The sequence below is a fragment of the Callorhinus ursinus genome, unplaced genomic scaffold (genome assembly GCF_003265705.2).
Source record: "Callorhinus ursinus isolate GAN/ISIS: 27379988/994484 unplaced genomic scaffold, GSC_fseal_2.0 scaffold10, whole genome shotgun sequence".
Classification (NCBI taxonomy): domain Eukaryota; kingdom Metazoa; phylum Chordata; class Mammalia; order Carnivora; family Otariidae; genus Callorhinus; species Callorhinus ursinus.
In genome coordinates, this window is record NW_027397072.1 from 54,570,778 (window position 1) to 54,580,845 (window position 10,068).

Consider the following 10,068-nt stretch of genomic DNA (forward strand, 5'->3'; position numbering starts at 1 on the left):
GACATGTATCATATGACCTCACTGATATGAGGAATTTTCAACCTCAGGAAACAAACTGAGGGTTGCTGGAGTGGTGGGGGGTGGGAGGGATGGGGTGGCTGGGTGATAGACATTGGGGAGGGTATGTGCTATGGTGAGCACTGTGAATTGTGCAAGACTGTTGAATCACAGATCTGTACTTCTGAAACAATGCAATATATGTTAAGAAAAAAAAAAGAAGAAGAAGAAGATAGCAGGAGGGGAAGAATGAAGGGGAGTAAGTCGGAGGGGGAGACGATGGACTCCGAAAAACAAACAGGGTTCTAGAGGGGAGGGGGGTGGGGGGATGGGTTAGCCTGGTGATGGGTATTAAAGAGGGCAGGTACTGCATGGAGCACTGGGTGTTATGCACAAACAATGAATCATGGAACACTACATCAAAAACTAATGATGTAATGTATGGTGATTAACATAACAATAAAAAAATTAAAAAAAAAAGAATTCCTTCAGCCTCAGAGGACTTGCTCAGGGCAAAATCTCCTAACAAAACAAATTATTAAACACCCACTATGGAGTAGGATGAAACTCCTTTAAGGTATGTTTAATTGAGCCATTAACACATAGTGAGGAACAGCCCAAAGCACTTGCATTTCAACCTCCTGGCTCACTCACTGGGCATACTAGGCATGTCATAACAGCCTCGTAAAACACAACAAATTGTCTCTTATTTTGTAATTAACATCTTGTAAAGTTGACAATATGATTATGATTGAATCGAGTCAGAAATGAATTGCCACTTTTATCTGCACATAAGATAGTTTCCTCACGGGAACTAAAGGAATAGTGTAGATAAGAAAAGGAGCTGCCCACTATGTAAAGACAAAGCAAAAATAGTGTTATTTTAAGGAGCTCCTTAAAACCTTTAAAGAAGAAAATAACAAAGTAAGGGGGATCTTAGCTCTATGATTCCTTAATCAGCTTAATCAGCTTCCTCTTCCTTAGAATAAGACTGGCTGTGTATATAGCACTAAGGCAGAGTAGGAAGAATCAAGTGCCAGGTGCAATTTTATCTTCTTTTCATAGATTATCTCATTTAATCCTGCCAACCAACCATCAGGAAGATACATAACTACCATCTCCTTTTACTGGTGAGGGAAATGAAGCACAGAGAGGAAAAAGTAACTTGTAGAAGTTCACAAAGTCATTAAGTTCTGTGCTGGGGTTACAACCTGGAATTCTGACTTTGTAGTTGTTCTTTGTACCACTATTACCACACTGCCTTTTTCTTTTTCCTGCTAAACTTTTTTTTTTTTAAGTAAGCTTTATGTCCAATGTGGGGCTTGAACTAGTGACCCCAAGATCAAGAGTTTGCATGCCCTATGGACTGAGCCATCCAGGTATCCCTCTGCTAAACTCTTAAAGCAATGCTTCTCAAGTTGGGGTCCAAAGACAAATTTTCAGGAACTCTGGAATTCTGTGAGAATTAGCATTTCTTATGATCTTGCCTTTTGTGAGAATCTGAAAAAAAATTAACATAAGCGTGTTCAGGGAATCACATCATAATTGGGTATGGGCCTGTGTTGTAACTTCTTTTTGCCTATGTAAATTCCTGCCTCCTGTGAAGCCACAGACTTGGAGAGAGAAGGATTTAGTCATTAAGGTCACATGCTTCTGACAGTCTTATGACATCATGCTCCATGGAAGGAAGAAAATCTCTAAATACAGTTTGTATACCTTGTTTACATCTCTGTTGGGACCTTTTTCTTTTTTCATTGGCTGCCAATTCTCATTGGCTCTTCTGTTTCCTCAAATTTTTATGTATTTACAATGTAGGAAAAGTGGAGATGCAGGGTTCCCTGCCTTCCCAATATTAATTATCTGTATTCCTACAGTTATGAGGTTGAATAGATTACAAGGATTACTGTAGGATAGGTGCTTTAAAAGAGAAAGATTTGGGGGCGCCTGGGTGGCTCAGTTGTTAAGCGTCTGCCTTTGGCTCAGGTCATGATCCCAGGGTCCTGGGATCCAGTCCCTCATGGGGCTCCCTGCCTGGTGGGAAGCCTGCCTCTCCCTCTCCCTCTCCCACTTCCCCTGCTTGTGTTCCTGCTCTTGCTTTTTCTCTGTCAAATAAATAAATAAAATCTTAAAAAAAAAAATAAAAGAGAAAGATTTGTCTCAAGGGACTAAGTGAGGTCCTTGGGAAAATTGGTACATCCTTCACACACTTCTGCACAAATGAATCTCTTTGTGATTATGTTGTTAAAGTGAGAGTAGAATGTCATGTCATGCCACCTAATAATTTTGAAATAAACTTTTCATTTGTAATATGTTAGATTTATAGAACAGTTGCAACTATAAGAGTTCTTGTTTACTTCTTACCAGTTTCCCCTAATGTCAATTTTTTTTTTTTTTAAGATTTTATTTGCTTATTTGAGAGAGAGAGAGATCACATAGGCAGAGGGAGAGGGAGAAGCAGACTCACCACTGAACAAACAGCCCAATGCAGGGCTTGATCCCAAGACCCTAAGATCATGACCTGAGCCAAAGGCATACAGTTAACCAACGGAGCCACCCAGGTGTCCCTCCCCTAATGTCAATTCTTAACTTATATTTATTTGTACACTTGTCAAACTAAGAAATTAACACATATTACTTTTAACTAAACTCTAGATTTTATTCAGATTTCACAAATTTTTCTCAGTTTTTCTGTTCTAGGATCCAATTCAGGATACCACACTGCATTTAGTACCTAATAATTTTGTCAGAAATATTAAATTAAATTAATTTATTCATTTTTAAGATTTATTTATTTGAGAGAGAGAAAGAGACGGAGAGAGAGAGAAAGAGGGAGAGAGCAGTAGGGAGGGGCAGAGGGAGAGGAGAAGCAGACGCCCCACCAAGTGTGGAGCCTGATGCAGGGCTTGATCTCACAACTCTGAGCTCATGACTTGAGCTGAAACCAAGAGTCGGATGCTCAACTGATTGTGCCACTCAGGTGCCCTGTGAGAAGTATTTTATTTTATTATTTTTTTAAAGATTTTATTTATTTATTTGAGAGAGAGAGAATGAGAGCCAGAGAGCACGAGAGGGAAGAGGGTCAGAGGGAGAAGCAGACTCCCCGCCGAGCAGGGAGCCCGATGTGGGACTCGATCCCAGGACTCCAGGATCATGACCCGAGCCGAAGGCAGTTGCTTAACCAACTGAGCCATCCAGGCGCCCCTGTGAGAAGTATTTTAAACAAAAATCTCAACCAATACTTGATTCTGCCTTTCTTCATTCTAACAATTAGTGTGTTGCTGTTATAACCAGAATTTTGTTAATACATAATGAAATAAATTTTTAATAATATTTTTTCTTCTAATTTTCAAATGGGAGTACAAATCAAAATATTTCCTACACAATTTACTATCAAATTTTACTTTAACTATGGAAATTTAACTTTAACCAGTCTTTTCATCTTAATATGTTTAGATAACTAGTTGGCTAGAGGGGCTTCTTTAATATACGTAAAACAGGTTATTAGGATCTGTGGATAAAAAGAATAAGTTTGATGTCTGTATAATCAGAACTATGTACAATGTGCATATCAGTTCTTTGGGTTAAAAATTAAGTAATAAGGGGCACCTGAGTGGCTCAGTCGTTAAGCGTCTGCCTTCCTCTCAAGTCATGATCCCAGGGTCCTGGGATCCCAGGGTCCTGGGATCAAGCCCCATATTGGCGTCCCTGCTCTGCCGGAAGCCTGCTTCTCCCTCTCCCACTCCCCCTGCTTTTGTTCCCTCCCTCGCTGTGTCTCTGTCAATTAAATAAATAAAATCTTTAAAAAAACTTTTTGTTTTATCAATTTATTAATTTTTTAAAAGATTTTATTTATTAATTTGAAAAAAACTATTTTTGTTTTATCAATTTATTAATTTCTTTTAAAGATTTTATTTATTTATTTGACAGAGAGAGACATAGCGAGAGAGGGAACACAAGTAGGGGGGAGTGGGAGAGGGAGAAGCAGGCTTCCGGCAGAGCAGGGAGCCCGATGTAGGGCTCGATCCCAGCACCCTGGGATCCAGGACCCAGGGATCATGACCTGAGCCGAAGGCAGACGCTTAACAACTGAGCCACCCAGGCGCCCCAAAACAAAAATAGTTTTGATGCATTATAGAACCTTCAGTTGAATACCTGGACAGTAATGCATTGTCAGGTGGTAATTACTCTCTGCCTGCCTCTTGATACATAAAAGTATACCTTCAAACAGATATGTAGCTTTATGATAAAAAAAATAAAGCTTTCATCTATTTCAGCAGTATTATATTTCACCACTATCACCTTTATAATATTATGAAATAAACCCCACTGAATATGTAGCTTGTATATTGGGGGTAAGACACCTTTATGGTTTTTTTTTTTTTTTTTTTACTTTTACATTTTTTGGTTCAAAAAATAATTCATAATATCTAGGAGAAGTAACACTTTATAAGAAGCCAAACTCTCTCCTCTTCCCCTTTATATATTTTTACCGACCTATAGCAGTGAGCTAGTGCCACAAAATTGTGTGCTGTGTGGCATATAATTCTATACATTTATTTCTTTAGTGTCTGAAGAATTCAGCTAAGTTGGCCTACTTCTCATCTTGACCTGGGCTCACTTATGTATCTTGGCATGGGCTATGAGGAAGCTGGTTTGGCTGTGCTTCTGCTCCACGTGACCCTCACCTTCCTCCTGGGATAATGGGCTAGCTGGGTCTATCCTCATTGTAATGGCAGAAGCATAACAAAGCAAGCCCAGGTTTTCATGCTTCCTCTTGCATCATACCCACTATTATTCCATTGGCCAAAACAAAGCAAATGGCCAAACTCATCATCAAGGGGTGCAAAAATATACTCGACATCCTGATGGAGGAATAGCAGTCACCTGGAAAAAGGCACAGACACCCAGAGAGCTGAAAATGCACCGATCAACTACCTGTTTCTTTCAATGATTTAGCCTTCTCATAACAGGGGCCTATGTTACAATGTTGAAAACTCAGTACAGCATGGCTTTGTAAGGAATACATATAGAAACATTTTCAAAGCCTTAAATTGCAAAATTTAGCACCTAACTTCTGTCATAAAGTTTAGGAAAAGCAATAAGTAGGTTGGAAATCATGATTTTACAGGTTTTACAGACTAGGTTCAGAGCACTTAACTGAATCACACATGCCCACACTATTGATGGACTGATTTCTGAGTCTTGGACCATCTAAGAATGCCCTTTCCCTTTACATCCTTGATTGTCATTCCAGAAAACTCAGGTTATTCTTCCTGTGGGAATGGCAGGAGGCACAGAGCTACATGCAATTCATAGAATGGATTCACTTTGAGTAATAAATATATTTATTTCCATTATGCCTACAAACATTGATTTTTTTTAAAGATTTTATTCATTTATTTATTTGAGAGAGAGAGAGAGAGAGAGAGCACATGAGAGGGGGGAGGGTCAGAGGGAGAAGCAGACTCCCTGCCAAGCAGGGAGCCCAATGCGGTACTTGATCCTGGGACTCCAGAATCATGACCTGAGCCAAAGGCAGTTGCTTAAGCAACTGAGCCACCCGGGTGCCCCAACATTGATTTTTTTTTTTTTGAAGGATGTTATTATGTGGCAAGGTTTCAGGGTATATTTATTTATTTATTTATTTATTTATTTATTAAGATTTTATTTATTTGACAGAGAACGACACATTGAGAGAGGGAACACAAGCAGGGGGAGTGGGAGAGGGAGAAACAGGCTTCCTGTGGAGCAGGGAGCCCGATGTGGGGCTTGATCCCAGGACCCCGGGATCATTACCTGAGCCGAAGGCAGGCACTTAACGACTGAGCCACCCAGGTGCCCCGGTTTCAGGGTATTTTTTAAGGAATATGACAGGAATCAATTTCTTAAAGAAGTACTGAATTATCAGTTATTTTTTCAAATGGCTAATTCTAGGGAGGTTTTAAAATCCTGTCTTTATTCCATTTTTTGATGTAAATAATTTAGGACAACAAAGCACAGTGAGGTGAAGATGAGTGTTATGGTCTGAATGTTTGTGTCTCCCCCAAATTCATATGCTGAAATCCTAATGCCCAATGTGATGGTTCTAGTAGCTGGGGCCTTTGAGAGGTGATTAGGTCATGAAGGAGGAGTCCTTATGATGGGATTAGTGCCTTTTAAACAAGGTCTGAGAGAACTCCCTTCTGCCTTCCCCAAGCGAGAATACAAGAAGTCGACAGCCTACAGCTAGAAGAGAGCCTTCACCCAATCTTACTGGCACCCTGATCTCAGACTTTCAGATTCCATAATTGAGGGAAGTAGCTGTCTATTGTTTATAAGGCACCCAGTCTGTGGCATTTTGTCATAGCAGTGTGAAAGGACTAAGACAATAAGGGAAGAAATACAACTTTTCGTGTATTTAGAATGACTTATGAGCTGACAACCTATCCCACCAGATGTTTCAAATGAATCAAGTACTCAACACCGGGAAAACAAAACAACAGCAACAACAACAACAACAAAAACAAAAAACCCAAAACCAAAACAAAACAACAAGAAGGAAGGAAGGAAGAAAAAAGCACAAAAAAATAGAAGAGGAAGTGGCTTATTTATTTAGATTAATTAGACAAACAGTACAGATAGTGATGGCATCAATTGCTCATCACTTGGAATCTCCTACTTGGTTTCAAGATAGAATATTCTTACCACCTGGGCATTCTTCCTCAGGGTGTCATGAAACACTAACGACCTCCCCTGAACTAAGCCTAATTTGCTACTAAATTCTCATTGTCTATAATTTTTCTGTTTCTTACAGCAGGAGTCAAATGAGGTGGAGTTAGACTGCAGATTGTCTTCTGAACTAGCAAGTCAAGGTCCCAAATGGGGCTGGGCATACATGCAGGGACTTCCATCCCTCAGTATCTATCTGTCTGAGCAAAGCTTACTCTCCATCGGTCCCTCTCTTGCAAGGCTGGAAGTTGGAGTGGAGTGCAGGGAAGCTGAGTGGTAAAGCAGCCTCACTTGCTCATTTATTCTCAATATCCAGTCTGAGAAGTAGGGAGAGAGTGATTTAACCACTTTTGGTTCAATGATTAAACAATGAGATTAATGAATGAGAACAAACTTCCAAATGTTGATGTGGACCAGTTCACAGTTTTTTAATTCATGATATATGAAACAAAGAAACAAAGATGGAAACAAAGCTTGCTATTGGAATTGTTAACATTAGTATGACCTGCACTTTACTTTTCAAAATTGAGGGAGGGGATGGGGGTAGCAATGGGCAATACTCTGTACAGTAATATTTCGTACACATAGACCATAACCTGTGGTGATTATTTCATCCCAGCTCCTTAAAGGTCACAAACAAGACAGGAGTCTTGTAAACAAACCATCCATAAAGCTAAAGGGTTGAATTTCAGAGAAGGGTCTTCCTCTCTGGTCTCCCATCCATCATGCTTTTTCCCTTCCCTTCCCTTCCCTTCCCTTCCCTTCCCTTCCCTTCCCTCCCCTCCCCTTCCCTCCCCTTCCCTTCCCTTCCCTCCCCTCCCCTTCCCTTCCCCTCCCTTTCCCTCCCTTCCCTTCCTCTCTCCCTTCCTTCCTTCTTTTTCTTTTGTACTTTAAATTTATAGACAAGCTGCAAGAATAATACAATGAACTCTCTCATGTCATTCACCTAGATTCACTGATTATAAACCAAACACTTGGGGCGCCTGAGTGGCTCAGTTAGTTAAGCGTCTGACTCTTGGTTTTGGCTCAGGTCACGACCTCACGGATCTTGAAATCAAGCCCCACATTGGGCTCCGTGCTCAGTGGGGAGACTGTTTGAAGATTCTCTCCCTCTAATACCTCCCCCCAACACTCTCTCTCTCTCTCTCTCAAATCAATGCATAAATCTTTAAAAAAAATAAACCACTTTGCCACATCTGATATCTCTCTTCATGTATAATTACTATTAATATTTTTTCAGAACTATTTGAGAGTAAATTGCAGACAACATGGCCCTTTACTCCTAATCTAAATATTTTAGCATGCATCTCCTGGGAGCAAGAACATTCTCTAACATAATCACAGTGCAATTATCAAATACAAAAAACTTAACATAGATTTAATACCATTATTCAATATAGAATCTATATTCAATTTCAACTGCCCTGGTAATATTCTTTGTAGGGTTTTTTTTTTCTTCATTGATTCGGGATCCAATCCAGGATCACACATTGCTTTTGCTGTTGGTCTCTGCAGTTTCTCAATCTAGGACAGTTCTTTTCTTTCTTTCTTTCTTTTATAAAAAAATCTTTCATGACATTAACATTTCTGAAACAGAGCTATTTTTTTTTTTTAAAGAATGTTCCTCATTTTGGGTGTGTTTGATATTTCCTGAGGATCAGACTCAGATAATACCCTTTTGGCAGGAATAACACATTAAATGATGGTATGGTCTTAGTGCATCACAAAAGGAGGCATGTGATGTCAGTTTGTCCCATTAGTGATGCTAAAATAGAACACTTGGTTTTATAGGTACCAGATTTAGCTATTGTAAAATTACCATTTTTACTTTCATAATTCAAAAATAACCTATGATGAAGTGTTTTAAGGTGGTGCATCAAACTTGCACCTAATGGTTTCAGCATCTACTGATGAATCTCACCTGAGTTGATTATTATTATGATGGATGTAAAATGGTGATTTTCTTTTGTTATCATCCAGAAAATAGAAAAAAATTCTAATATTTTACTCTGGTATTAATTGGGAGCCTGATTTGTAATATATAATTTGAATACTAAGATCTAAGAAACTTCTTAAATCCAACATCAGAATTTTCTTTTTCTATCAACTTTAGAATTTTCTAATTTCCTTTTTCTTAGTGATAATATTGTATAGTGATAATTCCTCTTACTAATGATTAATGTTTATTAAATGCTTACTCTGTGCTGGGCACTATGGAAAGCACTTATGGTGCCTCATTTGTCTCACAGTTATTATTAGCTCTATTTTCCCAATGAGAATACTAAGAATCAGAGAGATTAAATAACTTGCCTAGGGTCACATAGCTAGTTTGTCCTGAACAGCTACTTTTGCATCATCCACCATCATTTGTACTGTGAAGTAATCAAATGGGAAGGAATTAATCTACTCTGGGAATGTGGTCAGTGCCTTTATCTTCCAGTTCGAAGGCCAGCTATATTGTTAAATACTGAGTCTCTTTCATTACAGCTAAGAGCTGGAGTATTCACTAGCACTGAGGCGAATTCAGCCTCCTGATGTGAAATAGAGTAACAGAAACTGTGATGTAGCATAAGGCAGTGGTTTTCAAATGCTATCAGGAGGTATACCCCCCCGCCCCCAGAGGTTGTGGATAACTTTTCTTTTTTCCTTCTCCTCTCCATTCCCCCACCCCCACCAGTTTTATTGAGATATAATTGACTTACAACACTGTATTAGTTTAAGGCATACAATATAATGATTTGATATATGTATATAAATCACATATAAAAGTTACAAATGTAAAAATGATGCTCTTAATCACTTACAGTAGTCCCCACCTTGTCCTTAGAGAATATGGTCCAAGACCTAACACCTGCCTCCATGCCTGAAACTGCATGTAGTACTGAACCCTGTATTTACTGTTTTTTCCTATACATACATATCTATGATAAAGTTTAATTTGTAAATTAGGCACACTAAGAGATTAGCAACACTGATAATAAAATAGCACAATTATAACTATATTGTAATAAAAGCTATGTGAATATGGTCTCTCAAAATACATTATTGTACTGTACTTACCCTTCTTTTTGTGATGACATGAGATGGCAAAATGCTTATATGATGAGATAAAGTGACCTGAATGGTGCAGGCATCGTGTTAGGTGACTATTGACCGTCTAATAATTCTAATAATTCATCAGAGGAAGGATCATGTGCTTCCAGATTGCGGTTGACCTCAGGTAACTGAAACCAAGGAAAGTGAAACCATGGTAAGAGGGGACTACTATACTACATTTCCAATTAACAGTTTTCCCTCTCATATCTGATTATATTTATTAAAATATAATTTTATGTTTACTGAAACTAATAATGAAAAATCTGT

The 10,068-nt window shown here is 38.8% G+C and overlaps 1 long non-coding RNA gene across 4 annotated transcripts in view; it reads right to left on the reverse strand.

Moving 5' to 3' along the window:
• The window catches only part of LOC112821211 (uncharacterized), a 30,421-nt gene that overhangs the window by 19,487 nt on the left and 866 nt on the right, over window positions 1–10,068 (reverse strand). For all 4 annotated transcript variants that reach the window (XR_012379794.1, XR_012379792.1, XR_012379793.1 and 1 more), the window contains exon 2: window positions 9,766–9,929. This is a non-coding gene — a long non-coding RNA (uncharacterized lncRNA). The remainder of the gene's footprint in view (window positions 1–9,765; window positions 9,930–10,068) is intronic.